The sequence below is a fragment of the Schistocerca serialis genome, chromosome 11, assembly GCF_023864345.2.
Source record: "Schistocerca serialis cubense isolate TAMUIC-IGC-003099 chromosome 11, iqSchSeri2.2, whole genome shotgun sequence".
Classification (NCBI taxonomy): Eukaryota; Metazoa; Arthropoda; class Insecta; order Orthoptera; family Acrididae; genus Schistocerca; species Schistocerca serialis.
The window spans coordinates 109681786-109700503 of record NC_064648.1 but is presented as its reverse complement, the minus strand read 5'-3'; positions in this window follow the sequence as shown (position 1 = coordinate 109700503).

The following is an 18718-nucleotide window of genomic DNA, read 5'->3' as shown; positions in this document are numbered from 1 at the left end:
AGCGCTCTGTCGCTCGTAAATTAATTTGCAAAAATCATCGTACATTTCGCGCTCAGCTGCACTCCAAATATAATGCTGATTACACTGGTGCTCAGGTGTATTTAGAATGCGCTACATTCCGTTTGAAAGCAGTGTACTCAAGTTAAAGAAAATTGTCCACTACATTAGTGTGTACTAGTTGTAAAGTCATTAACTGTGGGAAAAAATGACGTTCACGGCATTTTTCTTTGCAGTTACTCTGCGCAAAGTCTGGTGAAACTGGCTGTGATTACGTCGTCTTTTTGTCGTAGCAAATGTGTATGGAAGCTATGTCTTTTCGTTGTTTTCATACACGAAGCTGTTGGCACGAGTGTACACAGTGCACTATGCAGATCATGCTGAAGTGTCTTCCAGCACTCACAACGCTGTAATATCTGACCAGGTGAGAGCGGCGTACCCTGACTGTGTGGGAGGCGGCTGAGGGCGGACTCGGTGGATGCTGTGCCTGTCCATAATAAACCCAGTGACAACTCAGAGCCAGACCGCTCACAAAAGGTACTTCCACGTCACTTTAACAAATTGTCTGTGAAGCCATCTAAAATCACGATAATCGATTTGGCATGCCGTCGCAAAGAAAACGTCCATAATACGTCCTACTGTCTCACAGTGCAGAGAATAACTTTACTCGAGTCCATCAATGCGCTGTTTTCGCAAAGTACGTGTATCCTGTTACAACACAGTGAAAGAAAATAAATCTTTTACATTTATCTAAAACTACATATGGTGAATTCTCAGATTAAAAGATAAAGAATAACAAGCATTTCTTACGAATATTCAAATTACAATATACACTGCTGTGTCGGCAGTGACATGTCAGACAGAATAATCATAATCAAAATTGGTTTCCGCTGAGAGAGAATAGAAACATTAAAATATAGTAACCACTACATGTACAATGCGTTGTGAGAGTATCAACAGGCAAACATTGCAGTCTGTCTTCCTACTTCTCACACGAGCATGCATCTGCCACTCGTGTTGATATGCAAGCGTACAATACTGGTTTCTGCAGCGTGTATGTTTTCATATACTCGAGTAGATGCCCATAAGGATACAGGCTAAAGGGAGGGAAAGGACTGGAATGTGAACAATATTTTACTTCTGCAGAAAAAAAAGAAATTATTACATCTGTGTTTTGCCTCTGAGTCACAAAACATAAAGCAAATGAAAATGTGTTCACGAAACCTTAACCTATGCACGTGCCAATTACTTATAGCTGCCCTAGATGCAAAATTTAAGTGCTATCAGGAAGAGTATTTAATATCTATGAACAAGTAAAGTCAACGTGCAGAATAAAAATAATTAAGAAATTATCTCTTTCTGATAAAGTCGATTAACTATAGACGAAAAATAGTGAGAAATTACATTATCCTGTGAATGAGAAGAAAATCCATTAGCGCAAGCAAAGTCACAAATTCATCAAACTAAGCAAATGACAATCCTTCACGTTGCTATTCACAGACAAAAAAAATCCATATTTTTGAAAGGAAGTGTTTATCTTCCGAAATGGTCCGCTATACAGGAATACAAATTTCTGACACCTGTTTTTTGATTTACAAGACAATGGGTGTGCTCCAACTAAAACTTTTTGTCCAGCTTCGAATTTTATACTGTGACTTACCTTATTTTGTAGCATGTTCTTTTTCTCAACTGCCTTTTTTGTATTAGTAACTGCAGTGTCAGTCAGTTCACGAGGAAGTAAGCACTGTGACTTGGGGGATGAAACAAGATCTTTTACTTTGTCTGGCGGATTTTTGTTCTTCGAAACTAAATGTGCCGAGAGCTAAGTTGAATCATTAGGAAATGAATTGATGGCATGCTGAAATATCTGTCCCATTCAGTGCGTTGTTTGGTTCGTCTGTTGCCGCTTTGATTCTTCACCTGTTTTGGCGAGAACAAAAGATGTGTCAGTGAAAAATTGTGTACACCATTGTGTATTGTTTGTGTGCGAAAAAGGCTCCAATCTGTTAATTTCCTGTTCCTCGATGGAAATGCTCTTCTCAAACTCTAATGCAACTTGCTCGTTATTGTTGCATAGTAGAATAGAAGAGTCTTTAAAGCCCAAAATCGCTTCATGTTCTATCAAGAAATCCATACCCAGCATAACTTCCGTTATTAAATGTGGGATGATCAAAAACCCTGCATAAAATGTGTGGCCATGAAGAGTAAATTTTAAGTGTCTCTGTAGATTTACATCTACTCCTGTTCCTGAAACTGGTCCTCTAACTTTAGTCCTTTGTAACGGGATCGTAGAGCAAGAATTATTGGCATTGCGTTTATTACATGCTGCATCACAAAATAGTGTAACTGCAGAGCCACAGTCAGTTGCTGCGGTGAAATTATGTGAGTCAGTTGGTACGTTTATAACCGGATGGTATGCATTCATTTGTTGCTGTTTCTTTGTCCTGCAATAGCGTGTCTCTTATGTCTTCCAACGAGATGCGCTCTGTTACTTTGTTCATATTGTAAAAATGTGCAAACTGATTAAATCCTGAACTTTACTGTTAATCTCTTGAATTAAACAAAGTTGTCCCTGTGCTTCAATGGTCTGCCAAATAATGTTGTACATGAAATTGCCCCTGTGCGCTGATCATTTTCGTAGCAAACAGATCGTGAAATGAAAATGTCTCACCTACATCTACATCTACATCTACATTGATACTCCGCAAGCCACCCAACGGTGTGTGGCGGAGGGCACTTTACGTGCCACTGTCATTACCTCCCTTTCCTGTTCCAGTCGCGTATGGTTCGCGGGAAGAACGACTGTCTGAAAGCCTCCGTGCGCGCTCTAATCTCTCTAATTTTACATTCGTGATCTCCTCGGGAAGTATAAGTAGGGGGAAGCAATATATTCGATACCTCATCCAGAAACGCACCCTCTCGAAACCTGGCGAGCAAGCTACACCGCGATGCAGAGCGCCTCTCTTGCAGAGTCTGCCACTTGAGTTTATTAAACATCTCCGTAACGCTATCACGGTTACCAAATAACCCAGTGACGAAACGCGCCGCTCTTCTTTGGATCTTCTCTATCTCCTCCGTCAACCCGACCTGGTACGGATCCCACACTGATGAGCAATACTCAAGTATAGGTCGAACGAGTGTTTTGTAAGCCACCTCCTTTGTTGATGGACTACATTTTCTAAGCACTCTCCCAATGAATCTCAACCTGGTACCCGCCTTACCAACAATTAGTTTTATATGATCATTCCACTTCAAATCGTTCCGTACGCATACTCCCAGATATTTTACAGAAGTAACTGCTACCAGTGTTTGTTCCGCTATCATATAATCATACAATAAAGGATCCTTCTTTCTATGTATTCGCAATACATTACATTTGTCTATGTTAAGGGTCAGTTGCCACTCCCTGCACCAAGTGCCTATCCGCTGCAGATCTTCCTGTATTTCGCTACAATTTTCTAATGCAGCAACTTCTCTGTATACTACAGCATCATCCGCGAAAAGCCGCATGGAACTTCCGACACTATCTACTAAGTCATTTATATATATTGTGAAAAGCAATGGTCCCATAACACTCCCCTGTGGCACGCCAGAGGTTACTTTAACGTCTGTAGACGTCTCTCCATTGATAACAACATGCTGTGTTCTGTTGGCTAAAAACTCTTCAATCCAGCCACACAGCTGGTCTGATATTCCGTAGGCTCTTACTTTGTTTATCAGGCGACAGTGCGGAACTGTATCGAACGCCTTCCGGAAGTCAAGAAAAATAGCATCTACCTGGGAGACTGTATCTAATATTTTCTGGGTCTCATGAACAAATAAGGCGAGTTGGGTCTCACACGATCGCTGTTTCCGGAATCCATGTTGATTCCTACATAGTAGATTCTGGGTTTCCAGAAATGACATGATACGCGAGCAAAAAACATGTTCTAAAATTCTACAAGAGATCGACGTAAGAGATATAGGTCTATAGTTCTGCGCATCTGCTCGACGACCCTTCTTGAAGACTGGGACTATCTGTGCTCTTTTCCAATCATTTGGAACCCTCCGTTCCTCTAGAGACTTGCGGTACACGGCTGTTAGAAGGGGGGCAAGTTCTTTCGCGTACTCTGTGTAGAATCGAATTGGTATCCCGTCAGGTCCTGTGGACTTTCCTCTATTGAGTGATTCCAGTTGCTTTTCTATTCCTTGGACACTTATTTCGATGTCAGCCATTTTTTCGTTTGTGCGAGGATTTAGAGAAGGAACTGCAGTGCGGTCTTCCTCTGAGAAACAGCTTTGGAAAAAGGTGTTTAGTATTTCAGCTTTACGCGTGTCATCCTCTGTTTCAATGCCATCATCATCCCGTAGTGTCTGGATATGCTGTTTCGAGCCACTTACTGATTTAACGTAAGACCAGAACTTCCTAGGATTTTCTGTCAAGTCGGTACATAGAATTTTACTTTCGAATTCAATGAACGCTTCACGCATAGCCCTCCTTACGCTAACTTTGACATCGTTTAGCTTCTGTTTGTCTGAGAGGTTTTGGCTGCGTTTAAACTTGGAGTGGAGCTCTCTTTGCTTTCGCAGTAGTTTCCTAACTTTGTTGTTGTACCACGGTGGGTTTTTCCCGTCCCTCACAGTTTTACTCGGCACGTACCTGTCTAAAACGCATATTACGATTGCCTTGAACTTTTTCCATAAACACTCAACATTGTCAGTGTCGGAACAGAAATTTTCGTTTTGATCTGTTAGGTAGTCTGAAATCTGCCTTCTATTACTCTTGCTAAACAGATAAACCTTCCTCCCTTTTTTTATATTCCTATTAACTTCCATATTCAGGGATGCTGCAACGGCCTTATGATCACTGATTCCCTGTTCTGTACATACAGATTCGAAAAGTTCGGGTCTGTTTGTTATCAGTAGGTCCAATATGTTATCTCCACGAGTCGGTTCTCTGTTTAATTGCTCGAGGTAATTTTCGGATAGTGCACTCAGTATAATGTCACTCGATGCTCTGTCCCTACCACCCGTCCTAAACATCTGAGTGTCCCAGTCTATATCTGGTAAATTGAAATCTCCACCTAAGACTATAACATGCTGAGAAAATTTATGTGAAATGTATTCCAAATTTTCTCTCAGTTGTTCTGCCACTAATGCTGCTGAGTCGGGAGGTCGGTAAAAGGAGCCAATTATTAACCTAGTTCGGTTGTTTAGTGTAACCTCCACCCATAATAATTCACAGGAACTATCCACTTCTACTTCACTACAGGATAAACTACTACTAACAGCGATGAACACTCCACCACCGGTTGCATGCAATCTATCCTTTCTAAACACCGTCTGTACCTTTGTAAAAATTTCGGCAGAATTTATCTCTGGCTTAAGCCAGCTTTCTGTACCTATAACGATTTCAGCTTCGGTGCTTTCTATCAGCGCTTGAAGTTCCGGTACTTTACCAACGCAGCTTCGACAGTTGACAATTACAATACCGATTGCTGCTTGGTCCCCGCATGTCCTGACTTTGCCCCGCACCCGTTGAGGCTGTTGCCCTTTCTGTACTTGCCCAAGGCCATCTAACCTAAAAAACCGCCCAGCCCACGCCACACAACCCCTGCTACCCGTGTAGCCGCTTGTTGCGTGTAGTGGACTCCTGACCTATCCAGCGGAACCCGAAACCCCACCACCCTATGGCGCAAGTCGAGGAATCTGCAGCCCACACGGTCGCAGAACCGTCTCAGCCTCTGATTCAGACCCTCCACTCGGCTCTGTACCAAAGGTCCGCAGTCAGTCCTGTCGACGATGCTGCAGATGGTGAGCTCTGCTTTCATCCCGCTAGCGAGACTGGCAGTCTTCACCAAATCAGATAGCCGCCGGAAGCCAGAAAGGATTTCCTCCGATCCATAGCGACACACATCATTGGTGCCGACATGAGCGACCACCTGCAGATGGGTGCACCCTGTACCCTTCATGGCATCCGGAAGGACCCTTTCCACATCTGGAATGACTCCCCCCGGTATGCACACGGAGTGCACATTGGTTTTCTTCCCCTCTCTTGCTGCCATTTCCCTAAGGGGCCCCATTACGCGCCTGACGTTGGAGCTCCCAACTACCAGTAAGCCCACCCTCTGCGACTGCCCGGATCTTGCAGACTGAGGGGCAACCTCTGGAACAGGACAAGCAGCCATGTCAGGCCGAAGATCAGTATCAGCCTGAGACAGAGCCTGAAACCGGTTCGTCAGACAAACTGGAGAGGCTTTCCGTTCAGCTCTCCGAAATGTCTTTCGCCCCCTGCCACACCTTGAAACGACCTCCCACTCTACCACAGGTGAGGGATCAGCCTCAATGCGGGCAGTATCCCGGGCAACCACAGTCGTAGTCCGATCAGGGGATGCGTGGGACGAGCTGGCCGTCCCCGACAAACCCCCATCCCGACCCCCACAGTGATGCCCATTGGCAACAGCCTCAAGCTGTGTGACCGAAGCCAACACTGCCTGAAGCTGGGAGCGAAGGGATGCCAACTCAGCCTGCATCCGAACACAGCAGTTGCAGTCCCTATCCATGCTAAAAACTGTTTTGCTGGTAATGTAGTTGCTTGGAAACGCAGTGCTTGCTGCTCTCCGCGCGCCAGTTGCGAATTTCTGACTGCAGCTGCTGAGAGCTTACTGCCGATGCTCCAGACAGCAAGTAAACTGTGTTATACAGACCACTGAGTGAGAGACTCCTTTGAACAAAAATGACTTGGACCGAGGATGTGCACAATGCTCTTAGGTGAAATATGCCTTTAACAAACTGTTTCTACATTATCTGATATATTATTAATTGTATGAAATTTATGTTACAACATGCACTAACATTGAAAAAGGACAACATTTACGTCAAATGCTTACTCTCACAATTGTTAGAAAAATAATTGACAGACATGAAAAAACCCTTACAGTGAAAATTAAACAATCTTTAATGAAAAATCTCAATTCCCTTCACATGGCTGTCTAATTCAACAATGATTCTAACTACGCGCGACTGCAGTGCCACAAAATAAAAAAAATGTTTCCTTTATCCCAGCAGCGATGACAAAAACGAGCACACCTTCCAGCGACACAGTTGCTCTGAGCAAAGACTGCGAGCGAATAATAAGCGATTCAGAAGTGTCTCTCAGCGTCCGAGACACACGTAGTACGTACAAAACCCAGAAGTGCAAATAACAGACTCCCAGTAGACCTGTTCAGTGTCAGGTTTGTTCTCCTGCTCTTTCTCGGCAGGTTAAGCTGTGTATTCTGGCTGCCACCATTTACTCTGCCACCTGCTGGGTTTTAACTCCAAATAAAGATGAGCTACTGGAAAACTGGTGTTGACATATGGCCAAATAAGTACTTCCGTCTTTCATCTGCTAAGCGATTACATCTTATTAACGATTTTAATATTACATCCTGGAACCTCGAATGCTGTCTACAGAGTCCTATATGAAATGTAGCAATGGGTTTGTTCGCCTTCTTTTTATCAGCAGGTTAATGAGCATCTTATGGGTGCCGCCACTTACTCTGCCATCGACTGCGTTTTATTTGCAAAGGGAAGACGCGCTGCTGTAAAGCTGGCTTTCAGATGTAGAGAACTGATTAGGGCCTTTTTTACTCTGGTAAGTAATTACAACTGGCTACATTTTTAACATTACATTCTGCTATTTCCAATGCTGTCTACAGATTCCTTCATGAACTGCACTAATAGCATTGTTCTCCTGTTGTTTTTCAGCACATTTATGAATTTCTTCTCGCTGCCACTATTTTTTCTGTCCACAACTGCGTTTTATTTGCAAAATGAAGATGCTCTGCCCGAAAGAACGCTTTTAAACACACAGAAATCAGTACCTCCTTCTTTCATTCGGTAAGTAATTACATCTGGTTAACATATTTACTATTACGTTCTATATATTGAAAGCATCACCTCGGTTCCGAGAGTTCCGGAAACTGTACATTTCCGCCCTTTCTATTGCTCACGAAAACCACATATTGCATGTTGTACCACCATACAGCGAGACCTGCAGAGGTGTTGGTCCAGATTGTCGCACTCCTCAACGGCAATTCGGCGTAGATCCCTCAGAGTGGTTGGTGGGTCACGTCGTCCATAAAGAACCTTTTCAATCTATGCCAGGTATGTCCGATAGGGTTCATGTCTGGAGAACACGCTGGCCACTCTAGTCGAGTGATGTCGTTATGCTGAAGGAAGGCATTCACAAGATGTGCACGACGGGGGCGCGAATTGTCGTCCATGAAGACGAATGCCTCGCCAATATGCCGCCGATATTGTTGCACTGTCGGTCGGAGGACGGCATTCACGTTTCGTACATCCGTTACGACGTCTTCCGTGACAATCAGTGGCGTACGTCGGCCCCACATAATGCCACCCCAAAACAGCAGGGAACCTCCACCTTGCTGCACTCGCTGGACAGTGTGTCTAAGGCGTTCAGCCTGACTGGGTTGCCTCCAAACACCTCTCAGACGATTGTCTGATTAAAGGCATATGCGACACTCATCGGTGAAGAGAACGTGTTGCCAATCCTGAGCGGTCCATTCGGCATGTTGTCGGGCCCATCTGTACCGCGCTGCATGGTATCGTGGTTGCAAAGATGGACATCGCCAGGGAAGTCGGGACAGAAGTTTCGCATCATGCAGCCTATTGCGCACAGTTTGAGTCGTAACACAACGTCCTGTGGCTGCACGAAAAGCATTATTCACCATGGTGGCATTGCTGTCAGGGTTTCCTCAGAGCCAAAATTCATAGACAGCGGTCTTCCACTGCAGTAGTAGCCCTTGCGCGGCCTGAGCGAGGCATGTCATCGACAGCTCCTGTCTCTCTGTATCTCCTCCATGTCAGAACAACATCGCTTTGGTTCACTCCGAGACGCCTTGACACTTACCTTGTTGAGAGCCCTTCCTGGCACAAAGTAACAATGCGGACGCGATCGAACCGCGGTACTGACCGTCTAGGCGTGGTTGAACTACAGACAACACGAGCCGTGTACCTCCTTGCTGGTGGAATGACTGGAACTTTTAATACACTCCTGGAAATTGAAATAAGAACACCGTGAATTCATTGTCCCAGGAAGGGGAAACTTTATTGACACATTCCTGGGGTCAGATACATCACATGATCACACTGACAGAACCACAGGCACATAGACACAGGCAATAGAGAATGCACAATGTCGGCACTAGTACAGTGTATATCCACCTTTCGCAGCAATGCTGGCTGCTATTCTCCCATGGAGACGATCGTAGAGATGCTGGATGTAGTCCTGTGGAACGGCTTGCCATGCCATTTCCACCTGGCGCCTCAGTTGGACCAGCGTTCGTGCTGGACGTGCAGACCGCGTGAGACGACGCTTCATCCAGTCCCAAACATGCTCAATGGGGGACAGATCCGGAGATCTTGCCGGCCAAGGTAGTTGACTTATACCTTCTAGAGCACGTTGGGTGGCACGGGATACATGCGGACGTGCATTGTCCTGTTGGAACAGCAAGTTCCCTTGCCGGTCTAGGAATGGTAGAACGATGGGTTCGATGACGGTTTGGATGTACCGTGCACTATTCAGTGTCCCCTCGACGATCACCAGTGGTGTACGGCCAGTGTAGGAGATCGCTCCCCACACCATGATGCCGGGTGTTGGCCCTGTGTGCCTCGGTCGTATGCAGTCCTGATTGTGGCGCTCACCTGCACGGCGCCAAACACGCATACGACCATCATTGGCACCAAGGCAGAAGCGACTCTCATCGCTGAAGACGACACGTCTCCATTCGTCCCTCCATTCACGCCTGTCGCGACACCACTGGAGGCGGGCTGCACGATGTTGGGGCGTGAGCGGAAGACGGCCTAACGGTGTGCGGGACCGTAGCCCCGCTTCATGGAGACGGTTGCGAATGGTCCTCGCCGATACCCCAGGAGCAACAGTGTCCCTAATTTGCTGGGAAGTGGCGGTGCGGTCCCCTACGGCACTGCGTAGGATCCTACGGTCTTGGCGTGCATCCGTGCGTCGCTGCGGTCCGGTCCCAGGTCGACGGGCACGTGCACCTTCCGCCGACCACTGGCGACAACATCGATGTACTGTGGAGACCTCACGCCCCACGTGTTGAGCAATTCGGCGGTACGTCCACCCGGCCTCCCGCATGCCCACTATACGCCCTCGCTCAAAGTCCGTCAACTGCACATACGGTTCACGTCCACGCTGTCGCGGCATGCTACCAGTGTTAAAGACTGCGATGGAGCTCCGTATGCCACGGCAAACTGGCTGACACTGACGGCGGCGGTGCATAAATGCTGCGCAGCTGGCGCCATTCGACGGCCAACACCGCGGTTCCTGGTGTGTCCGCTGCGCCGTGCGTGTGATCATTGCTTGTACAGCCCTCTCGCAGTGTCCGGAGCAAGTATGGTGGGTCTGACACACCGGTGTCAATGTGTTCTTTTTTCCATTTCCAGGAGTGTATTTTTTGTGGGATCTGAAATTTAAGAACCTCTCTCACACCGGCCTGATTTAGCTTCACTGACCAGGATAGTAAAAAACATGCGTATATTAAGGGAATTTTCATTCACAAAGCAGGCTTATCACATTCACACATTTCAATACTGTTCTATCCTGATTAAATTGAGCTTAACTTAAATTGTATAACGCAGGGAAGCAATTTCGAAGTCTCGGTGCGAAGAAAATTGTCAGTCGATCTCCTGAAAACATTTGTAATAATTATTAACTTTCGGTGACCACATGGGGAAGACCGGAGATCTGCTGGTAAGACGGTGTTAGCCCATTTATTGAAAGTAATAAACTGGATATCTTGAGCGTACAAAACGGCAGGTTCGTCCAGTGTAACTCAGACGTTCCCCACTGATCCCGTGCAACACAGCGTAGTAAGCAGACGCTGTCAATAATAATCAGTTAAATAACACGCGAACACACTTACTTTAGTTTAGCTCGTGTATTAAATTCCTTCTCATACAGAATCTCATCAAGATGGCGACTAGCTCAACAATACATACATATACATCTTCGTTCTTTCAGGGCTGATGGGCAAGATCTGAATCCTCCTTTTCATAAGAGAAAACGTAGACAGCAGAGGAGCTATTCCGTGGAGTAAATGCACGCTCCAAATGCACTTGAAACTACTTTGCTTTGATAATCATCGTATATTAGAGTTTAGGAATCGGTAAGATAAGAAGAGATATTTCGAGATATGTACTGAGTTACATAATTTATAAAATTTCTGAAAATATCGCGGAGAGACCGCTGCAAGAGACATTACAAACTGATCAGCTGTAGGACCCGCTCCATCTAATTGGCGCTGCTCATGCATCGTTGTTTACATGTTTGGGACGGTTTAGTGACGTCTCTGAACAGTCAAAGGGACCGTGTCTGTGATACAATATCCACAGTCGACGTCTGTCTTCAGGAGATCTGGGAACCGGGGTGACGCAAAACTTTTTTTGATGTGTGTATTTGAAACAAAACATTTAGTTCAAAACTACTGACCAAATTTGCCTGCTTAGTCAGCTTCACACCTGTTATTGCCAATAGTGCGGAACGAAAGACTTCGTTTCGAATAAACTAACTGCCTCAACGGAAAAAAAATTAATAGAAGCAAAGTTCTGCACAGAACTGACAGAAATAGCTTCATTAAGACATTAATGGTTGATTGTTAATAACGTGGAAATAATAGAAAATCAGAACATTGAAACTACTATCGTATTTTATCCTTTCATGATTATGAGAATGCATGTTAATTCACTTTATGGCTCTCAGCCACAGAAATGTGTTTTGTTTTCATTTGACGTGGGAGCTGTAAAGGAAGAGAGACCGGCAATATCACGAAACATACACACGGGTCAAGTGGAGAATGACCCCCCACTGTAACTCAGCTTGCTCTGCGCATGGGCGAATCTGACATTATTAAAAAAAATTTCTGGGTACCATCTGGCTACTCGCTGCTGCTGCTCATACGGCTAACAGCCGCGTCTCAAGTGGTCAGGAGCGGGAGAAGGCACTGCTCATACGCGAATTCAGCTCTGCGCATGCGCACGAACGCGCTGGCAACTGCTCACAGGAACCTCGGGCTTCCTACGCAGTCGCCGCCGCGCGTGCGCAGTGACGCCTGTTTCCTGGCGCTCCCTGGCAGCTGCTCAGACGGACGTAAGCAGCCGTAGCAAGACGAAAGGCCCCAAAGAATTGTCGCCAGAAATAGAAAACACTTTTTTCGTTACAGATGTGACACAGGCTGAACTTAATTTAATTGTTATCAGCGTAGGACGCGGATTGTACAAAGTAGCTGTTTAGCGGAAGAGTGGAACTGTTTTCTGGCAACACTTCGATGGTTAATTCCGGTTGGGAAAGACTGTAGCCTTTTAGTTTCATTCCGTTCAGCTGAACACAAATCTAGAAAGAAGAGGGATTTGCTTCCTGAAAACGGAAGGAAAGCGTGACGCATTACAACTGTGACAACACTCATGTTGCCATTTTTCCAGATGTCGATGAGTCTGTCACTACTTTGTCTGTGGGTAACGTTGACCTTTCCACAAGTCCTGCACTTTCCAGCCGATTGACACAGGTAACAATGGACATTGAGCCACCCAGAGCGATAATGTGTATTACCCTGTATAGAAATGTGGGTGCAGATACTGACTGCAAATCCGCCTCTTCACGCCTCTCAATGAAAGCGTCCTTTTATCGCAAATTCAGAGACTGATTTCATTGTTCACGGTAGAGTCACTGTGAACAGCGGTCCTATTCTTTACATATCAGACAAAATGTACCAACACCTAAACATGAATTATATACTTTTAAGACCTTCTTCTCGCTAACTTCTTTATTATCTTTCTAGACCTGATTTTCTGCGATGTTTTCGAAGCGGGTAGTCCAACTTGGTGAAGCACAAATTCTTTCGCTCCTTATATCGTTAGCAATATCGGAAACCATGTCCTGCAAGATGGTGTTTCTGTCACTGATTGACTTTTCTATTGCTTCATAGAAATAGGTCCAAAGTGTGTACATTAAACGTCGTGATTATTAACGGCCGGATTTCACGTTATTCTGCATCTTCCTATTCAACGGATTGCTTTCCATCAGGGCTACCAATAAGTAAGCATTCATTACCACACACTTCTCAACACGTTCTTTCATCTCATACACCAACACTTGCTGTACTTGCGCCATGGAAATTTTAACTCTTAAATTTATTTCGGAAACATTTGCTGGTCATGTACGTCACTATCGTTGGCCGTTTCTTTATGAGAGTAACTGCCTGCGATTTCTTCACTTCGGAGAACCAGCAGTCTGTTTTATCGAGCATTTCAGTCCCAACGAACCACAAACTGCACCACTTAAACGCTCATCTGGGATGTTAACAACAATTTTGTTCTTCACACAGTCCTTACAGGTGTTTACCATTGATGCGTGTTTCATTTTGATGCATTCAGTTGGCGTCTAGACTAAGTCTCCGTAGCAAGCCGTGAAACTTCCACAGCGCTACCCATGACCTGTGTGTCGAGACTGAATGCGAAGAATTTTTTTAACATGAATTACGCTCATGAGGTGATGGTAAGGATTTATTCTTTGCTGGGCGTAGTGTAGCTGTGGCTATGGATAAATAACGTAATGTGTAAGCAGTGAGCGTGGCTCGAATTGTGTACGACACGAGATCGACTTAACGGCACTACTTTGAGTTCTGGAGAACACGGTGTGTGTTTTGCCGTAACCTCTCACACCTCGCTACAACCAGCAACTGGGTACAGGAGTGCGCTGTGTCACCTCTACACATGGTGTTCAGCACCACGGCGACGGTGTGGAAGATTGCGTGCGACATGATGCTAAATGTGTAATGCAGTTCCTACCGCAATGTTGGGTAGAAATAGCAGAGGACGCGAAAAAACAAAACTAAAGCCAACTGGCGCTCGCCATCCAGAGTAGCTTAACTTGGGTGGGCGGACGAGAATCGGTGTATTCAAAGAGGTACGGCCGTGTGGGCGTCTCTCCAGACATACAGAATTCACAACTGTCGGCCGAAACCGGGCAATATTTTATGCAGGGATGGCCGCCCTGCATTGTGTAGGATGCGGCAATGAAATTACGTGTGCAAGTGGTGGTGAAGTGTTGGTCTGTTTCTACTGTACTCCACTCGGTTCCACCCCCGATTGGATTCAGGAGTTGATACTGCCACTAAACTGGACGCTCACGCTTATTGGAAAATGCCCATAATGCAGAAATATCTCGTGTTGGCACTTAAATCAGAAATGGAAACGGGGTGTCCTATTTTCTGTGTCAATTTTCTAGAAGTCTGGGCCACAAATCTGAACGAAGTCGTGAATTTGACAATTGCACTCAACTTCTGTAGTATCGTTGTAATCATATTCGTTGTAGGTCTGTTGCCGACAGCACAGGTGTTGCTTCCTTTCACGGCAGCAGCAGGCACTGTGTGTGTCGGGCGGTCTGGCTGTGTACTCGACTGGAAGCTGGCCTGCCGTGTGCTGGACACAGCGTTAGAGATCAGGGGGATTTTGTACCGACATACTTCGAGTAATGAAAACATGTCCGTATGTCACATACTTGTAACTGTGTAGTTTGTTATTGTTATGACACTGCGTATGGCTGACGTTTGCAGAAGAAATTTCATATTGCAACATAACGTTTTGTCTCGTAAGTGAAACAACTGTTATCAAAATAGCGTTTAGTGTTAGTACACCGTATACGGCCATTAGGTAGATGTAACCTGCTGAGATACAACTGCGAAATTATTGGTAGATCGGGGGAAAATATCTTTGTAATATCGTGACATTAACATCGAGCCGGACGCTGGTGTCTGCGATCACGGCTGAATTTTGAATTGTTGAGTAGAACTGGAGCTCGAATCGCCAAACACTGTTGCAGATTTTATATGCTAAGTGATAATCCCGATTTAGTTTCGGCCTTCCCGTCGCGTGGCCGGTCTCTCTCTCTCTCTCTCTCTCTCTCTCTCTCTCTCTCTCTGCTCGCAGCGCCCCTACCGCCTGTTCCCGCCCCGCCCGCCGCTTCTGCGCATGCGCGGCCCTCGGCCGGATTCGCTGCCCACATTCCGCGTCGCGCCCCCACCTACGACTTTCCCCGCGGCGTAAATGTCGCCCCCTGAAGCTACTTGTACGTGGATAAAAGTGCCGTAAGCATTTTTGCCTAAACCACCAGACCGAATGTTTACGCAGGTTTTCGTCACGTAGAGAGTAACGCAGCATGTTACAGGTGTGGATCGCTTCCCACAAAGAACACTTTCTTTGGCTCGAGTTCCATTGTTGACATTCGGATCGCTGTCATTTCTGTACTGTTCTCTCGTGTTCCGGCGTGCGCCGAGGCGCACTTGTATGGAAATCAGTGCCTTATACTCATCGCTGTGATCCTACAGCGTACTGTACGATACTCTTCAACTTCTTCCACTGACACCCACGCTTTTAGTACTGCAGAGGAAATTTTGGTGCTGACTGCTCAGGTAGTCTGAAGCCTGTTTCTCGTCGCTCTTGCTGAGCACAACGACCTTCACACCTTTCTTTGTATTCCTGTTTACAGTCGTCTTCAGTGATGCTATAACGGCCTTGTGATCGCCGATTCCCAGTTCTACCCTAACACATTCGAAAAGTTCGGGTCTCTTTGTTACCGGCAGGCCTAAGATGTTATCTTCACCAGTCGCTTCTCAGATTAATGGCTCGAGGTAGTTTTTGGGTAAAGCACTTGGATCAATTTATTATGATTCTGTGGCCCTACCACCATTCTTAGCCACGTCAGTCTCCCTGTATAGATGGCAGGATAAAGTTTCCACCTAAAACCGTAACATTGCCAGCAAATTCGCGCGAAATATTCTCCAGGTTCCCCTCAAACTGTTGCGCCGCTGTTGCTGCTGAGACTATAGAAGCGTCCGATCACCACGTTTGATCCAGTTTTAACGCTTGTCTTGACACAAATCATTTTACATTCGGGATCTCCACTGATCTCTCTAATGTAATCCTACTTTTCACTGCTTTAAACACCAGCGGTCGACCTCTCTTTAAGACCTACGTTTCGACCGGAATTTAGATTCTCGTTGCTACTGACTTCGCGTTTCACCCAGCTTTCCGTCCCTACTGCTGTGTGACCATTGTTACTTCTTATAAGCGAGATTAGTTCTGAGAACTTTCCGTAGACGCTCCTGCAGTTAACTAATACCACGTTGAGACAGTGGGAACAATTCAAGACCAAGTTCTCCAGATTATAGCGTGCTGCATGCGTGACGGCGCTGGACCGATTGTAATAAACACGTCACGAGTTGAGTGGATTCTGGGAGCAATGGCCGCCCAACGTCGGTCTGTCGCCAAAGGACGAAAAACCAGACAGAGCTCTTAACAGACGACTAGTCCAAAGATATTTCTCGCACCGTCCCTGAGGACTAACCTGGCACGGCCTTTTACTAACCGAATATTCTAGAGTCCTCCGTTCCAAAATCATTCACACTTGGAAAGCATGTCAGTAGAAACGGCAGAATTTCAGCTCCGTTCTCGATTGGTTCCTCAGTTACAGTAAGCCTAGCGTCAGAATGAACCTTGTCCACTACAGTTGTGAAGGAGCTTTTAGGAAAAGGAGGACAATGCAATTTCATAATGTCAATACAGTTCAACAGAACTGTATAAAAATTAAATTTTGAACGGAAGTACGTGAAGGATACGCTCGGCACTTCTGCTAATCGTAATGGGAACTGATACTTTGAGCTAAAACTTATGAAAGCTGTTTACTCTTGTGGACGTGAAGTTTTTCACTCGATTTCAAACTTTTTTTTAAGAGAGTACAACACATTGGCGACTGGAACAGGAAAAGGCTGAAACTCCTGTGGTACTCAGAGTATCCTCCGTCACACACCAGAATCCATCTGTGAAGATATCACATCATTTGAGACGTTTCAGATCGGTAAATTGTTTCAGAAAGGTGTTATTTGTCAATTTTTTAAGCCGTTTGACACAAACTCAGATCTGTTAAATTTTGTGTTCACTTGGACTATAAATACAAAAACACTTTTGGTACAGTTATTGTTTGCAAGTCTAAAGATAAAGATTAACAGTGTCCAGGGCCAACATTTTAATCTGAGTCATTTGTTTTGTAGACAATTAACGTATATAAATTACATCGAAAACCGCCTGCGCTCTCGCAGGCGAATTGTTTCATGTACTGGCTAGCCTGGGTTTCGCATCGTGTAGCGTGTTCTTCACATACTTCTGTTCAAAATTTTATTTTTACACATTTCTGATGCTCTGCACTGAGATTTACATATTTCGGTATCAAAATAAATTTCAATAATTTCTCAGACACCAGACAGACACTTTAAACGACGAGTATAAATAAATACGAACACGTTTCAAAAGATATCACTTTAGTTTCATCGCCAGATATATACGGTGAATGCCGTTGTGTTTGGTGATGGGAAGAACGCAACGGAGTTCTGGGCTGTTTCCCCTCTGCTGAAGCGTGCCGTACCGTTGCAGTGCGCCGTAATATCAGAGAACAACAGACGAAGGCCGTTAAAGGAGCGTTCCGAATTTTCGGCAGTCGCCGTTTTTCAGCGCGCTCTATTGTCACAAAATCAGACCTGATTGGTGCGTTTTGTAGAAGAGTTTGGCTACTGTAATTTTGTTCAGGGTTTTCAACTCCGAGAAATGCATAGTCTTCGTGAAACGAACGAAAATCTGAGAAGAGAGTGAAAATTTTGAGGCTTTCTGGATCTCTCGTTGTGAAGCCAGTCTGCTACAAGGCAGCAACCACGAAATTATTATTTAGTAGGCCAAAACACGTAATTAAAAGATCTTCTGCAGTTTCGTTATGGGACAACAACCAGTTGACTGGGCTACATTCAGTTGCAGGGGTGAAAACAGACATACATACAACGTTGTATTTTAAGAATCTGCCAAAGGAAAGAGGTCTAAAACTAAACTTTGGAATATTTGTAGTTATTTAGCTCTATTACTTTGTAAATTTTTCCATTTTCTTCGATGGCGGTGCGCTCAACATCGATTACGTTTATTTTTCCACTTCAGCTCTAAGACATTTTTTGCACAATTAGATATCCGTTGCGTCATTTGAATTACATTTTCGAAATTACGGTTGAACCTTTCTTCACCTGATTGTTCTCTAGTCTCCTACAGATTGTCGCTACCTGTAAGAACTGTTCTATAACTGGAGATGCGAGAAAAACAAAGTATTTTTCCTAATATCAGCCTTTACTGTGCAGCTGTAAGTAAACATGTACAGCGCAGATAATATTTCGTAATGATTTTCTCATGTACGGTCTGGGCCGTGCAGCGCTGCATTCAGACTCAGTTCTGGAGAGATATTGTGCTGGAACAGCTGGAGTCTGTCAGCCACAGACATATCAGTAAAAACACGAAATGTAGAAATTACCCCAAAACTAATAACATACCACAAAATATTTCAAATATGAAACGATGTAACAATCATGGTGCCAAGGTGGACAATGTGTTTTGCATTATAGCACAGCACTGTAGCTATCAACGCAGCGTGCGAAATCACAATAAATTCTCCAGTTCCTGCATGGTGATTTCGCATCGTGTAGCGTGCTTCACATACTTCCGATCAACATTTAATTTTTAAACAGTTCTGCTGCCCTGCTCTGAGATTAACCCATTTACATATCAACATAAATTTTACCAGTTTCTCAGATACCAACCAGACATTTACATACACGAGTTGAAACAGGAACAC